The sequence below is a fragment of the Canis aureus genome, chromosome 18 (genome assembly GCF_053574225.1).
Source record: "Canis aureus isolate CA01 chromosome 18, VMU_Caureus_v.1.0, whole genome shotgun sequence".
In the NCBI taxonomy this organism is placed as follows: domain Eukaryota; kingdom Metazoa; phylum Chordata; class Mammalia; order Carnivora; family Canidae; genus Canis; species Canis aureus.
This window is the reverse complement of record NC_135628.1, coordinates 2,287,507-2,304,996: the sequence shown is the minus strand read 5'-3', so window position 1 is coordinate 2,304,996 and position 17,490 is coordinate 2,287,507. Positions and strand designations below refer to the sequence as shown.

Sequence of the window (17,490 nt, the reverse complement as noted above, 5' to 3'; positions counted from 1 at the left end):
ACGTGATTAGCGCAATTATGCAATTAATGTAAATAATTACAACCTGGCAATTACAATTTGTTATCTTTTAATAAAATATCTGTAATGCTGAAAGATTTCATGTAATGGTAGAAATTTTAATTTAAATCTTTGGCCATTGAAATCATGTCTAATCAAACTTTTTATTAATAATGCCGTGTAAAATAGCAGTTACAATCTCATGTTTTCAAATGAAAAAAAAATGTCTTCTTTATGCCTCACATAAATTTATTCCAGACATTAATATTTTGCTGACCACACTATTTCATGGCCGTCAATCAAATAAGAAGTAATTTGTTTCTCTAGCTATTGGAACACTTCAATTCCCATCTCTACTCATTCTTGTGGAATGAGAATCTAGTAAGAAGTAAAAGACATACGCGCTCAAAAAAATTATGTATTCCCTGTAGTAACTTGAAATCATAACATAATGTGTGATTTATAAAGCAAGTCTTAAGGTAGGTGGATTTCTTGAAATCACTTTGTAGAGAAGCTTGTGTACCACACTAAAATTTGATACCATCCTTCCACTGAATCATTGTGTGTATGTGTGTGTGTGTATATATATATACCAAGAAGCTTCTGTTCCCTTCCTACCACCCGGTCTGATTATGTCATCTCATAAGCTTCTTGTAGACCAATGATTAATACTCTCCTTAACGATTTAAGAAGAAATTTTAGCAAAAAGAACATATTACTATCTGCAAAAGAGAGGACTATCTAATTGAATCATAATGCTGATTGCTGGAGAGATAACAATAAAGAAGGTACAGCCCTTCCTCTCAAGGAATTTAAGTTTATTGGATGGAGACAGACATCTGAAGAAACATTGTACGATTTCATGAAAAATGTTTGCAAATACAAAAGAAAAAAGCAAATGGCCACATAGAAAATTGATTAAGGATATAAATAGACATTTCCTTTTCATAGCAAAGCAAACAAACAAAAAAAAAAAGACGCTGGAAACCAATAAAAAGATTCTTAATATTGTCAGTAATAAGAGAGTATAAATTAAAACCGTACATAACAGGATAACATTTCACACCCACTACATTTGCAAAAATTAAGAATTTTAACAAGTCCATGGATTGGCGAAGATGTGAAATAATGTGGATTCGTATACTGCTTGTGTGAATAGAAATTGATACCACCACTTTTAACATTCTTGCATGTTTGTGTTAGGAGATATGCTCCAGGAGTGCAATCCAGAATGGATTAAATATCTATTCCAAACATTTATGTTTGGAAACATCTCAAATATCCAATTGGTAAGTAAATTATGATGTATTACTACAATGGAATATTAAGTAAGCAGTAAAAAGTACTGACCTACAAGTAATTACATTCAAAGTGAATGAATCATAAAGTAGTAAAGTTGTAAATAAATAAAAGGTGCCATTTGGTCACCTATAGGACAATTTGATTTTTAGAAAATTTTAAAATCATTGAACTAAACAATATAATGTTTAGAGAAACATACATGTGGTGTACAAGCTCTATTTTAAATCAATAAAATTGTAAGAAAGAACTTAGCATGTTTCTTTTGGGGGAAAGATGGAAGACATCCAGAGGAGCGATCAAATAGCTTCAAGTACCAGTAAGATCTAAAGATTAATGGATGAGTTTTCATGTATACATTTTATCATTTTCCATATAGTTTTATATGCATTACGTATGTTCTTCTCTATATATTATGAGGTTATGTGTAAAAGGAAACCGTTTAAACAAGATACTTGTGTCACATTAAAACATGTCTCTAAAAGAGCAGTATTTAGAAAACATTGCAGAGGACTTGCAGTTATAGTGGAAAGAGAAATCACCTGGAAGAGCCATATTTAGATCAGACCAATAGAAGAGATAATAAAAATTAGGTAAGTCATGGGTCTCTGTAAGAAGACACTTCCTATCTCATGTTTGGTTTTTGTTTACCTTAGAAATACATTAATACTCCAAGCAAAAGCCCATTTAAACGATTCTAAAAATATCCAAATCCCCTATTAAATAGATCTGCTGTGGAATCCAAATGATATTTTAATCTAAAATAGGATTGGGGATGTATTCTAATGCAATTTAAATTCTACAGAAATTTGTGTGCGTGGCATGCTATTTTATTTTTCAGTGCTCTAGACTAATGCATCCTTGTAGGAAATGATTATATCACTGCATGTTGAAGTGGATAGCATGTCTGAAAATAGTCAAAATATATGTAAATCAGTATTTCAAGGAGGACCTAATGGAACCATTTAAACAGGCTTGTTGAAGTTTGACCCATAATTGTGATTGTACCAGTGTGTTGTCAGTTTTACTTCCTACTGCTAGTTGATCACCAGAGGACATAAATAGCCATGGAGTGTATAATTGGTGCTGTGTTGCCACAAGTAGTTATTTAAATTCAGCTTCTTTCTACTCCCCTGAAATCATGTGCATTAGCAATAATAAAGGTGCTGAAATGAATAGATGCTTTGGAAATATAATCGAATCTTTGAAACATGTTAGTTTTATTTATTTTTTTCTCACTAGCATTCTCACCTGGAAACCCTTCATGTTTATGCTTTATAAAAACTAACATTTAAAACTGTTCTGTGAGCAGTAGATAATGTGGGTTGTTTTTAAGCACAGTGTTGTTTTGAAAAGTAATGAGATCAAACATTCCATTAAAAAAAAAAAAAACAAATATTAGCAGCCCACTCTTGGATATTTTAAAGCAGGATAGGACAACTTTTTTTTTTTTTTTAACCCAATTCAGTGTGATTCAGCTTTTTGATGAGACCTACTTTATCATTGTGTGATAAAAAACAAGCCTGTCAAACCAACTTGCCCAGGTCACTGTGTCCCTTTCAATCAGGAAAGTTGGGGCTGTAGTGTTGCTGACCCAGAACTATGCAGATTGTTCATTAGCATAATGGCTGATCAACTGAATGTGTTTCAATGCCATTATCTTTGCCCCATACCCAAAAAGGAAAGAAAATGTAGAAAATTACAATTTTAGATTTTTCATGGTAGATCTTCCATCGAGCTTTTTTTCCCCAAATTTCATAGACTTAGAGTCATTTATAGAAGCTACATTCACTTATTCGTGAGATCAAGATTGAGAGGTGAATTACTAGAAAGAAAGGTGAAGATAACAAAGTCTACCTATGCTCTGTTCCGCCAACTTTAGGGCTAATGTCTGAGTTCAGGCAAAAGCAAGGTCTTAGAACATAAGCCTGTCTTTAAATAGCAAGGATAAGTATTTCTTAGGCTTCGGAAAAGTAAACTATCCATTCACCCATTGGTAACAGGCAGCATACCAGTGGCAGGCGGCAAGCATGTGATGTAGCCAAAGAAATACTGGGGGTTGAATTAACACGAGAAACAGGCAAGATCAAGTAAATAACAGGCCAATATAGACAGTTTCAAAATTAATTATTAAAGGTTATGGAAATTAAGAGGACAAGACCAGTGGCTGTTTGAAGCGAAAGTTTAATGAGAAGAGGAAAAGGGATCTTCTCTCGCTCAGAGATCTCTCTGGGCAAAAGCTGTGTAGTAAACCTACCTCAGTCTACCCGAAGAAGCTGACCCGATGGACTCTGAGGCTGGAGAACTAAGATCTCCAAGCCTGACTCACTTGGTAGATCGGTATCTTGTTTGTGCCCCTGTTGGTTTTTACTCGGGGCCACAGTTAGTGTGAGATGAGAAGGCCACATATTGTAAATTGACATGCACAACGTGTCACTGCCACCTGCTTCTTGACACTTTTTCTAATCCCTGCTCACTGGCTGTGACCTTTCTCTTTTCCAAATCTCCATTGTACTTTGCAGCAGATATGCTCTGCTTTGTATAATAATTATTTTTGTCTTCTTCCCTATAAGATGCTAACCTTCCTAAGACTTGGATTTACCGGTAATTTGTATACACACCATGTACTCCCTAGTCCAATCCCTTGTTGAGCTGAACAAATTTCATAACCCAACCCCATGAAAAGATATTAATCTGGCTTAATGATGATGATGATGGCATTTGAATTTGTCTAGGTTCTTTTTAAGATAAAGATAATTTACAAGAACTGTCATATATCTGAGACTATAATAATACCCTTTCTCTGCTAAGTGTTATGTGTAGCATGTAAAAACACTGATTAATCATTCTCTTTGTTAACTAGACTGAAAAATAAAGGATACTGCTAACATTTAGAGATAAAAATAATAAGCATGCTAGAACATCCAATTCTATCAAGAGCTCTTTAATTGCATTATTATCGATTGCCAGAAAGATCTCCAGGTCCCTTTCATGTGATATCTATTTCAAGAGATCACCTTGTCCTTAAGGACCCTTTAGAGGGTCAGTATGGCCACAATTGAAAAGTGAAATAGTCACAAGGGCAGGTATGTGATATTGCTCAATCTTGGAAGACTTGCTGAAAGAGGCGAGTTGTCAGAATGTAGATGGAAGTTGTGTTTCATAAGATTAGATTCACATGTCATTTAAGTTAGGATTATGTTTCAGCAGGTTTTAAAAAGGTAGAGATTTATATTCCCTTTGTGTCAGAGGTAAGTGGGACTCTGCTTCACAAAGTCCTTAGAGACCTAGGCGCCTTCTAGTCACCCACGGATGTAGCCCATGTTCTCATGATCCAGTCTGGCAAATGGAGCTCCAGCTAATTACTCTCAAGGTCCACGGACAATGGAAGAAAGTGGCAAAAAGTAGAGCATTGGATTTTATTACCCTGAATTAATCACATAGTCTAACTTGGTTAAACAAAAGACCCTGGGAAAGTAGTTTTACTTCAGATGGATATGTGTGCTCACGCAAAGCCCGTATTTTTTACTACAGTAGAAAAAGAGGATCTTGGGTATTAGAGGACACCTGTGAGTCTCTGCCACCAAGATAGTACAGGTTACAAAGGAAGTATTTAGAGAAATAAATTAATGAAACAAGACTAGAGGAAGGGACAGGTCTTAATTATTGTTGCAATTTGCCAGACTGGCTCTTATTTAATGTACCTTCAGAAAGATACCCATTTACCAACATGTTCCGAATATTAGGCATCACTCTCGTTGAGATAGGCATATTATAAGGTACAGTAACAGAGGCTGTTAGAAGAGCCTTTAATAGGGTGCCTGCGTATGGCTCAGTCGGTTGAGTGGCCAACTCTTGTTTTTGGCTCAGGTCATGATCGCCAGGTCGTGGGATCGAGCTCTGCATCGGGCTCTGTGCTCAGCATAAAGTCTGCTTAGGATTTTCTCTCCCTCTCTCCTTCTGTCCCTCCCCTTGCTCTCTCTCTCTCTCTCTCTCTCTCTCTCTACCTCTCAAATAAATAAATATCTCTTTTAAAAAAAAAGAAGAGCATTTAATAAACCAAGTGAGAACAATATATTAAGCACCATGGAAAGCTACGCATGTTAGCTCTACCCAAAGGAAATAAATGTCCATGAGGCTTAGGCTGAGGCTTAGTGTACATTTTTAATCTGCTGTTTTTTTGTTTTTTTTTTTTCAAAATGTCTTTTAAAGAAGCCAAATGAATTGCACTAGGTACTATTTTCCAGCATGGTCACTTGAAGTTATAAGTAAAACCATTACTATATTCTACAATTCAGTTCATAGGAAAATTTTTCTTTAAGACTAACGTAAGAAATCTGTGATTTGCCTTGCATTCAAAATTATAGGCAGGAAGCAGTTCATCCGCATGAGCCTCGTATCATAAATTATATTCTAATTGCCTAACCTGTCAAGCTTCTATACTGCTAAATATTCAGCTGAAGTAAAGGGAAAAAAAAAAAAACCTCATTATATACTGAGCTGTATTTAAATGGATTCTCTGATAAGGGAAATTTTACAAAGCCAGCTCCTACAGGCTTATGGAAATTAATGAGTGCTCAAAATATATTTGTGTATTTTATGGTAAATAAATTATAACTGAATTAAAAACAATAAATAATTTTTATTAGCCCATTTATTTTATTTTTAAAGTTCCAAGATAAAGGAGAAAACTATATATATTTTCCTTATTTTCCATCATTGGTAGCCAAAAGACATTTTACTTTTGATTTTTGTAGGCTATATTTGGAATCTGTAAAAAAGCACATTAAAAGAGGTGCAGCTGCATTTTCCAAGAACTCAAAACCATTTTCAAGTAATAATTTTCATCACAAAAATTCTTTTAAACAGCGTGGAGCTTTTAATCATATTGTTCTCTTTATCTCGAATGTCCTCCTTCCATTTGCCCCAGTCCTCTCTGCCCATGCCCTGTCCCCATGACACACTCTTCTCTTAGAGCAAAGACCCAGCGTACATGCTGTCCCAGCAATGTTTGGTGCTGTCTCCCTCCGGAAGCCAAGGCTGCCTCTTTGATGCTCCACGTGTACTTATCTGATACCATACAGCACAGACTGTTGAGTTACAGTTCCCTGTCTGCATTCTAGCTCCCCTACTAGATGCCTTATTCATTGAGCATCAAACCCCTGTCTGCTTAATTTTGGTATCACCAGGGCCCCCATGTAGCCCAGGATACCCAGCACATAGTGAATCCTCAAAAAATGCAGTAGCCGTGGATACAAAAGAAAGCGACACTGGATTATGTTGGCATATTCATAAAATTATGTTTTGTATGTAGGCTTCTTTAGCTCCAAAGAGCTGATTTGCTCTGAGTGTTCACTTATAATCATTTTACTAAATTAGAGACTGCTCTCAGAGATCAGGAAAGGTCTCTAACTTGCATTTTTGGCAGTTTTTAGCGTGAGCTAACAAGGTGTTATTTGGACTAACAGCACAGTCCAGGGATGGGAAGTGGCTGATGGCTCTGTGGTTCAGGAAAGGCCCAGAGAAAGAGTTTCCATTCAAGACCCCATCTTCTTCACCAGTCATCTTAAACATAGTGAATGATTCTTGTTCCCTAAGCACCTTAGATTTCCATAACTATTTTAATAGTGTTTACTATTTTCTCTTTTATCTGATAATAAAAGTACATTGTGGGGATCCCTGGGTGGCGCAGCAGTTTGGCGCCTGCCTTTGGCCCAGGGCGCGATCCTGGAGACCCGGGATCGAATCCCACATCGGGCTCCTGGTGCATGGAGCCTGCTTCTCCCTCTGCCTGTGTCTCTGCCTCTCTCTCTCTCTGTGACTATCATAAGTAAATAAAATAAATAAATAAATAAATAAATAAATAAATAAATAAATAAATAAATAAATAAAAATAAATAAATAAAAAATAAAAGTACATTGTGTATTCTAAGACATCTAACTTGGTGGTAAGCCCTCAATATTGAGACAATCTTGCAAAATTTGTGAGCATCTTCATAATCTCCAGTGTTGGAAGTTCCCAGCTCTTATATTTTTGAAATTCTTCCAAATAAACACTTTCAGAACCAGATCTTTAAAAAGTGCAATATCTAGGAGTAATTCCATCCTAAACAAAATAAAACAAAGCACACCCAACGAACGGACCAATCCAACAAATAGTAAGTGCAAAATAAAACGGAAACTGTTTTTGTTCTGCAACTTTCCGAAGGGACACAAAAATCTCATCTTAAGTTGACATACCTTGGTATTTTGTCTCATTTCAATAGCAAATAGACTTTGCTTTTCTATTTTATTTTTTAGATTTATTTAAACAATTTTTTAAAGTAATCTCTACACCCAACATGGGGCTCAACTTTACAACACGCAGAATAAGAGTCTCTTGCTCTTTCAACTAAACCAGCCTGGGACCCCTAAACTTTGCTTTTCTAAAACACATATGCCTCTAGGAGTCATGATTAATATGGGTTTAAGTATCATCACTGACAATATCCTACCTATAATGTCAAAGCCTGTGAATAAATAATATGACTCTGGATTGAAGTCCCATTGTGTTGTACCACAAATGACGGTTAGATCTTGTCTTTGACTTCTGGCTAAAATTTGTTCTTTTTGTGTGAAAAAATGCAATGCTGAATTCACTAGGTTTCCTAAGAACTCACCAGATGTTAGCTTAAACTCTCAAGCGATATTTTGAGGTATTTAGGGTTTTTTTTTTTAAGTGAGATTACTTACTCCAGAATCTGTTAATCCATGGTCTTTGTTTCTTAGTTGCACCATTCTTTATACTTTGACATATGTCATCTTGGGGAACAGACTCCCAGCATAGTAATGACCTTGCCAAGGACCAAGAGGTGTGTCTTAAAGAATTATAATCTCTTATAACTCGATTTATGTGATTACTGTGTAAAACAGAACTCGTTCAGCGATGATGGATGACAATGCTGCAGGTATTGACTGATTTTTAGAAATATTTATATGACAGGTCCCTTAAGGTTTTGTACATTGTAGAAGAGAATAACTGCACACAGAAAAACGCGTTGTGATTCAGGTTCTTGAGCAACGCACTTCATTATCATATTTCTTCCATGCCCAGCCTCAAAACTGAACATTTGCCAACGTAGTAGAAACAAGTGGCACTTGAGTGAATGCCCTCTGCCCTTCCAGAGCATTGCCTTTGCAAAAAAATATCTATATATATATGCTTTTTTTATTTATTTATTTATTTTTTTTATATGCTTCTTTTTAAAAAAAGAATTCTTTGAAAAGATAAAGAACATATTTGAAATCAAAATCTATTTGAATTATTTAGCTTTTAAACTTAACATATTCTCTGAGGTATTTGCAGCTCCAGAATTGCAGACACACGAACATAAGCAGTTCAGCCCGTGCTGACAGTTGTGCTTTGCTTAGAGAATTCCAGCTCTCCGTTCCTGAGACCATAAATTTCTTCCGTGGCTTTCTCTGTCCCCCTGGGGTGTTTCACATTTTTCAAAATATTCGCTTTCTGCTGTTCCATTAAATATTTGCTTTTGGGTGGCAAGAAGTAGAATGTGTTGACAGTCAAGGGTTTGGGACACGGGCGTCAGAGATGGCCCACCAGGGAAGTCCCGGGAGCAGGGTCACGAAGAGCAGCCCTGAAGCTAAGACACGGGAGCCGGGCCCCCAGTGACCTGGACAGATGTCCCTCAGCAAGCATCTTTATTTGTGTCCATCCTGCCCCTCGAGAATGCCCTCATTGCAGGCCGTCTCTAGCCAAGGCTGAAATCTATTCTAACACCTTGTTAGAAGTACAAGTACTCACCTCTGTAACTACCTAGGTGTCTTGCAAACATCCTACGATGGATCAAATTCCAAGAGAAAAAGAGGGAAGAGGAAGACAAGGGTCGTATGTTGAATGCATATCGTGTGATTTCTCGCCAACCCGTGTGTTATTTCCGAAATGAAATCAAATGGCGTGTTCGGGATAAAACAATAATCCACGTGAATATGGCAAAGTCTGTGGTTCAAAGTCAGAGATTGCAAATTCATGTCTCGGTGAGAGAGAGTTGAGAGCTGTGACCAGGAACGCATGTGAGCCTGGGTATCCTGAGTCACTCCCTGAGACGCAGGTAGGCTCGCCCAACTGTCTACTCTTCCTGCCCCCTGCCTCTTACTCCCTTCCCTTCCTCTGCCATTCATCCTGTCTCCTTCAACTTTCTGCATCGTTTCCTTTGTTCCTCTTCTTTATTTCCTTCTGGCAATGATGAAAACTTGTCCAGAATTCTGCTCATAATCCTTCAGTGTGTCTATATTTAGTCCCTTCTCAATCCTGAGGTCCCCAACTATTCAGAACTGCAAAGAGATGTCCAGATGTTCACGCATACATGCTGGTGGGTCCACTGGTGGTGAAGCCTGCGGCCTTATACAATATGGAGGGTATGCTATGGGGAAGCAAGAGACGTGAAAGCAATAGAAATAGATGTTTTCAAAAATAGCAAAATGATGAATCTAAAATTAAGGTTAGGACCTTGGAAGGGACCCTTGCAAGAGAGGGGCCCTGAAACTTCATTAGCTTCACAGCAGATCCGCCTCTGCATCCATATATAAAAAGCCTTGAAAAATTTTTTACTCCTCTCTTCTATCTTTCTAAAACAGTCATAATTAGATAGCTGCTTCCCCATGTCTTTCCCCTAGGTTATATAAGAATAAATAATGAAAGAAACTTGTTAGTTCAGATCTTCAAGATCTGATTCTTAAGTGGGTGTTAAATATAAAAGCTACATCACAGTAATTAAGTAACTCTTTTTGGTATGCACAAATATATTATAGTGTACAAAAACAGAATTTTGGCTCATTCACCACCCTCGCACTTATATAACTAATAATGATGCCAAACTAATATTACTATGTCTCTTAAAATAATGCCTTAGTTCAAAAGATGCAATAAATAGAATAATTTTTGAGTTCTTAGACAGTTCCTTATTATGCTAACAAAATTACTTCAACACAATGAAACGTGGAACGTTAGCGTTCTATTTTTTCATTATTATTTTATATAAACCTTAAAATTATAACCTCAGGACTGTGGGCCTGCTTTTATCATTCATTGAAAGAAGCCTTTATGTTGCTTCTTATTGTAAATAACTAAATTTACAATGCTTGTCCCTCATGTTATATTTGATGACAGTTAATTGTTAGTTGGTTTTAATTATACATCATAGTCTTTGTTCTGGAGACAATCCAAAGAGTAGATCATCTTGGTGTGTAATTTACTGAAACAGTTTCTAGGCAGCCTGCCATACGAAAAGACCATGTGGTACAATTGTCATTAAAATTAGAAAAATATTGGTATACACGTTTGAATTAAGGATTAGGGGGTGGTTGTATAAATTATGGAAAGCTCTGCAAAGTATTACTGAAGTTTGAGTTCAGCCAAAGGCCCAATTTCTAAATATCAGTACAATACCCAGATACACTTCTTGTACCTGTGGTAAGACTTTGATGAATGCTCCTTCTGCTGGTAGGATTCTAGATCACTCATGAATATTGATATACTCTTTTTTAGCAGGTTGAGTAGGTGGGTAAATATTGTTAGCATCTGAATATTGGATAAGACACCAAGAGATATTGTACAGTTACAAAATATAGAGCGCTTTAGCTTTTGAAATAAAGAGCTCAAAATCTGGTTAATATTTTCTTCAGTTAAAGATTACATTTTACCCAATTTAAAAAATAATAAAAATGCTCGGGCGGTATTTAAAGTCATAAATTCATTCTCATTAAATACGACACAACTGCTCTGCTAGCTACCACTGACTAACATCATTAAACATTATCTTATTTTTATTCTTTTATTTTTGAAACTCAGTAAAAATATGTCAAGCAAAGACTGGCATGAGCTGGCTAAAGATTAAAAAAAAAAAAAAAAAACTATGCACCCTTTTGAAATAAAAGACCTGTCTCCTCTCTCCCTCTTCCCCTTGACATCTATCTTAGGAATCTTCAAAAACAAATCTCAGGGCAGAGTGAAAGAAACAAAACAAGACAGAAACAGAACTCGTATTTGCAGAAGTAAAGCAGTCGGCTGCAAATACAACTCTGAAAAACTCAGTTGTTTTTATTTTAGTGTTATGGCAAGGCAATATTCTTGTAGAGTAAAAATTAGAAAAATATAGAGAAACTGCACGTTTGTAAGAAAATGACCAAAAAAAAACAAAAAAAACAAAAACACCTCAATATTCTCCTTTTTCCTAAAATCAAATTATGTCATGTCAATTAAAAATCTTAACTTTTGCCCCTGGACCTATATCAGTTTACGCACCCTCCAGCTTTGACAGTTCCTTCTGGGCTTACCTAAACCCAGAGAGATACTAGAATGATACGTGAAGAGCTAGTAAAAGTGGGAGTAATTCTCCACTCAGAGGCAATAAAAAAGATAAAGAAGAAAAAAGAACTGATGGAGAGCAGCAGGATCATGAGGACTAGACCTGCTTAGCCCTAAATTTACCCAGCCCAGTATTTGGGTGCTACATGCCCTTATCACCTATCACTCCTCATTTGATCTTGTAATAAATAAAAGCACATTTGACATTACAATCTATCTTCTTATCAAGAGAAGAATATTTTTTTTTCTTTCTTTATTTATGATAGTCACACAGAGAAAGAGAGAGAGAGGCAGAGACACAGGCAGAGGGAGAAACAGGCTCCATGCAGGGAGCCCGACGTGGGACTCGATCCCGGGTCTCCAGGATCGCGCCCCGGGCCAAAGGCAGGCGCCAAACCGCTGCGCCACCCAGGGATCCCTCAAGAGAAGAAAATAAATAAAAATGTCCTACTGTTTTTATTCTTTGATGTTAATAAAGGGATTTTATTTATTTATTTATTTATTTATTTATTTATTTATTATTTTTATTTTTATTAATTTATCATAGTCACACAGAGAGAGAGAGAGAGGCAGAGACACAGGCAGAGGGAGAAGCAGGCTCCATGCACCGGGAGCCCGACATGGGACTCGATCCCGGGTCTCCAGGATCGCGCCCTGGGCCAAAGGCAGGCGCCAAACCGCTGCGCCACCCAGGGATCCCCAATAAAGGGATTTTAAAAGTCGTTTCTACATCGTCTTTGTGTTCGATAACGTCAACTAATTGTTGATATGAAGCCCTCAATAAGAAGAATGGAAGTCTTACCTTCTCTTTCTGTTTTTAAAATTTTCAACCACCCCCCCACACGCAACTAAAATGTGCAAGTCAGAAGAAATACATGAAGAAAGCAGATATATCTTAAAGTGAATAATATGGAATTATAGTTTTGTTTAATAAATACTGAGTTCGGTTCTTATGCCAAGAAATGTGCTAGGTGCTGGGTACACAAAAACAATATGATTCATACCCTTGAGCAGCATATAGACAAGGGCAGTGGCTGGTTAATTGGATTAGAGCAGCATACTAAATGATGCCAAGATCATAGATTCCACTTATGGACCAATTAGTTCGTCTTTGTTCTATAGCCATAGATTGCATACAGATTAGATACTTTCATGGGTTTGTGCATTTGTACTCTATCTCTTGCCAAAAGGAATTTGAACAAGCATCCAGCAAAGATATATAGAGTACAAAAACTCGGTGAAAGATAATAGAAAAGGTTTTTGAGACTGTATTTCATCCTAAGACTGCTCAAGCATACAAAAAGTTTATTTGTATTTGAGCCTATAAAATACATCGAAAACAAAATTACCGATTAACTCCGTAATGTGGAAAATATTTAAAACTGTCAAATGATTTTAATAGAGTAAGGAAATGCAATAAATCCCTGATTCATTTATTAGAAATCATGCCCTAAATAGAGAATTTGGATTGAGAATAAAGGATACGAATAGACAAAGATAGCAATTCACAGAACAGAGAGATTTCTGAGTTGTAGCTGAACTATCAGTGGACAGCATTTTCCGCGATAGAATTATCAGTTAAGTCCTATTTAAGTTTCCTATTTAATTACTATCTGTGTTATTTGCATGACTCTTTAATTGGTGCTGGAATCATAATAATCATCATCTTATTTATTCATTCCCTTTCCTCTCTCCTATTGGTTGGACTGCATATCTGATGACTAATACGTCGAGAGTTATCCTGGTACATGAAGTGACCTTGAGAAGGGGAGCCGATGTCATGGATATCAAGATAGAATGTGTCTGGATTCCTTATATCATGGGGCTCCTATCAGCCCGACCTCTCTTAATTATAGACTTTCTGGGGAAAGAGAAATATGTTCTTATCTTATATAAGACACTGGTTTTTTTTAAGATTTTTTTAATGTGCATTCCAAATTATACTTAAAAAATATATAGAAAAGCATTTTTGAAATGATGTGGCAGTAGGGTTACGTATGCTTAGGTTGATTTTCATATTAGTATTTCATAAACATGATTTACCATCATTGATGGTAAATAACATATTTGGAAGTTTATTTTGAAAGTATATTGTCCTTAATTTAATGATGAACCTATTCTCTTGAGAGTTAAGAGGTATTAGGAGTCTATGCTGCCAGTTTGATGACTTTAATGAAATTCAGAATTTTTTTCATTGTTAGCCACCATGCAAACTGGAGCACATTTCCAAAAAAAATTAGTCTTTTATTAAAAAACAAAAATTATCAGCAGAAAGAATTGGTTGAGGTTTTTTTCCCTCCTTGTTTAAAATTTATTTCTTGGGGCATCTGGGTGGCTCAGTCAGGTAAACGTGCTACTCTTGGTTTTCTGCTCAGGTTGTGAGATCAAGTCCTTCATTTGGCTCCACACTAGGTGTGATGCCTACTTAAGATTCTCCCTTTCCCCCTGCTCCCCCACCCCCAGCTCTCGTGCATGCGTGCCCTCTCGCTCTCTCTGAAAAAAATAAATGCATAAATAAAAATAAATGTTTAAATTTTATTTCTTAATAGTTTTAGAACAAATCAAAAACTGTTACTTATTATTTAAAAAATTCACTTTATCTATTATGAATATCATGTCTTCTGCTAATATAATTTTATATAAAATTAGAAAATTGGATTAAAAAAAATCATGTGTATATTTCTATTATCTGAGAATCTGTGATTTCCCATTAGAAAAGAGTACTCAACACTATCTGAAACTCTAAATAAGAACTCTGTTGTTTTTATAACATCTAAAATGAACCGATAGATTCTGAAAATGCCATACTCCAAGGAGGTTGCTAGAAAGATGCTTTCAAGAAAGGTAGCTGTGGCTACGATTCAGGCGCTCATTCTGCCCACTGGCTGCAACACACTACTTATCCATAGTCAGGTGAAAAGAAAGCAAGCGGTGTTTTAAAAAACTAAATTATATCTTTAAAAAAACACAGTAGAAAAAAATAAATTATGTCTCCCCATATGACTGCTCTAGCAATCCTTTTTCTAATGGTCTTTCACTAATGGTGTAAAAGGAAGCCAAAGTTAAATCAACATGAAAAAACACAAGTGCCTTGGAGTGCCTGGGTGGCTCGGTTGGTTAAGTGTCAGACTCTTGGATTCTGCTCAGGTCATGATCATGATCTCGGGTCATGGTATCAGGTCATGGGACTGAGGCCCACAAACGCCTTAAGTTTCAAAAATGCATATGTTAACTGTTCCCTTGATTCTATTAATTACCTTAAAAAATGGCCCCAACAATACATAAAGTCATTGTTCTGAATGGTTGAAAACCTGTTGTGTCACAGCAATTACATATCTTCTCTGCCAACTCTGGGGCATCCACTCATGTGATCTAACACCAAAGTGCAATAGATGAACCCGCTTTCACCCTCCTCCAAATACACATTCTTAGCTTAGAAGTTACCTTTTATAATTTATCTTTTCCTTCAACAGTGCCCCTGGCTCTGCCCCTAGCCCCACTGGTGCCAGAGACTGGCACAGATTAAATATTAAATAAAATACTAGATACTACGTGAAATACTACATACTGATAAAATATTAGAAACAAAACATATTTGCGAATATGCATGTGACATAAACTGGCAAACATGGAAGAGAGATTCCTGCCAAGAAGTTTTCAAATTGGCATAAGGAATGTATCAATTAAGATTTTTATTTAACTTGTAATTATATTTTTAATGTAAAAATATTATGGTAACTGTCACAGCCGAGAGGAGTCTAAGAAAAAAAAAAAATGACTACTAAATATAATGTGGTAGCCTAAATGGGATCCTGGAACAGAAAAGGGACATTAAGTAAAAACTAAGGAAATCTGAATAAATGATGGGCTGTAGTTAATAATGTATCAATATTGCTTCATTAATTATAACAAATGTGCCACACTAGTGTAAGATATTAATAATAGAGGAAATGGCGCATGGGGTATATGGGAACTCTGTACTCTTCGCAGTTTTTCTCTAGACCTAAAACAGTTCCAAAATGAAAAGTACATTTTAAAAAATACATTAAAATATGTTATCCAGACATAAGTATTCAAAAATAATCTCTCATCCAGGGTTGGAATTGTCACTTCCCTTTACATGCTTCACAAAGATCAAACTTTTTACTTCTTTTGGCACCGCACTTGGGCATGTTAGCGGTCAAATGGCATCTTAATTTTTCATGTTTATTGTATCTGTTCATGGAATGGCAAGTGCAAACCCTGACATATTCACAAGTTGCTACAACGACCTTAATTCTATTCTTTATTTCAGTGCAACATAAAACAATCTAATTGCAAAAATGTTTGCCACCTTATGGTCATAAACTTAAAATGGATTTTACCTCTAGTTAAGAACACAGTTCCCATAATTCCATCAGTACGGCATAAAACACTTAGGACTCAACGTTCTGACTGTGTCCAGTGTAAGTTTTACTTCTTTCTTGTCGTCAAACACTTGCCAAATAGCAGGAGCTCTGTGACGGCGGTCTCTCCCGCGTTGGACCCTCTGGGCATGATACCCTACAGAAGGCCAGTCCCTTCCCCCCATCATGTTTGAGCCTTCGCATCAGAAGTAATGTGTATGCCTTCCTACGTGACAAAGCTTCCTCGCCCCTAGGCATCACTAGTACTGACGTGGAGGCGAACCTCAGAGATACCCCCCCGCATCGTCTGCAAAATACGGTGATGGTAGCACAGGAAAGGCAGCGTGTTGGAGCTGTCAGAGCAGCCACGTGAAGTTCTAAGTACTTCGCAGGTATTAAAATTCATGTTTAACAAACCCTCTGAGCTTAGCACTATGATTAACGTCATTGTGGAGAAGAGGAAACCGAGGCCAGAAACTTTAATTCACTTGCCCGAGATAACCAAGTATCAAGTGTTGCAGCCAGGTTTTGAACCCACGTAGTGTAGATACAAATTCTCATCACCCGCTGCCTCTCAGAAACTTGTCAGTGTGTGAAAATATCTGAGGAAGCATAGTTTTGGGAGCTTTTTCCAAATTCCAGCCCAACTTTAGCTAAAAGCACTTCATCTCGATTTATGAATTGATACATGCGTACAATTTTACTAGATTCCAGTCTCCCGAAGATTCTTTAGGGGAAGGGAGCTCCTTGACATGTATCTTCCAACAATCCAACATAAATTTTGAAAATTCTCTACCTAGTGAACCCTAAATTCTTTCCTAATTTTCTCCCTTGCAAACTCATTCCCAACTACCTTAGTCTCCCACTGTTTCTTGAATATGTCAAGAACGCTCTCCAACTCAAGGCATTACAGTTTTTCTCTCTAGAGCTTTCCCCTGCAGAGCTCCATGGTTCATTCTCATTTTTTTTCCACACCTCTTCTCAAAAAACAGTCACCTCATCAAGGAGACCTCCACAGATCTTCCCTCACCCTGTGCACACAAAGCCCTGTTACCATGCTGTGTTTTCCCCCAAAGAAATTTACCGCCATTTTAAATTATTGTACACTCAATACTCTAATTTTTATTTGCCCTGTTCCCCAAGTAGGTGGTCTTCTCGAGGGCAGGGACTAGTTTGGTTTGCTGGGAATCTCCAGCACTTGGTCCACTATAGGCATTCAATAGATTTTTGTTGAATGAATAAACGAATCTAAACAGTGTTGCATGACTTCTGAAACGTGTAGTGGGATGCACTCACTGCGTACTGGGATACACTCATCAATAATATTTCTTTTCTTCCTTGGTAATTTATACATCCCCAGAATGGCTTCTACATTAGTTGAATCCAGTAAGTTGTTACTATCTCATTTCCTGCACAGCAGAGGCATTTGGTTATAAATTCTGATAG

The 17,490-nt window shown here is 36.7% G+C and overlaps 1 protein-coding gene and 1 long non-coding RNA gene across 3 annotated transcripts in view; both read left to right on the top strand.

Moving 5' to 3' along the window:
• The window catches only part of LOC144288497 (uncharacterized), a 229,494-nt gene extending 215,330 nt beyond the window's left edge, over positions 1-14,164 (top strand). The window contains exons 4-5 of the long non-coding RNA XR_013356359.1: positions 1,201-1,286; positions 13,394-14,164. This is a non-coding gene — a long non-coding RNA (uncharacterized LOC144288497). The remainder of the gene's footprint in view (positions 1-1,200; positions 1,287-13,393) is intronic.
• KCND2 (potassium voltage-gated channel subfamily D member 2) overlaps positions 1-17,490 on the top strand; it is a 478,528-nt gene that overhangs the window by 231,527 nt on the left and 229,511 nt on the right. The gene's annotated exons all lie outside the window — the stretch shown is intronic.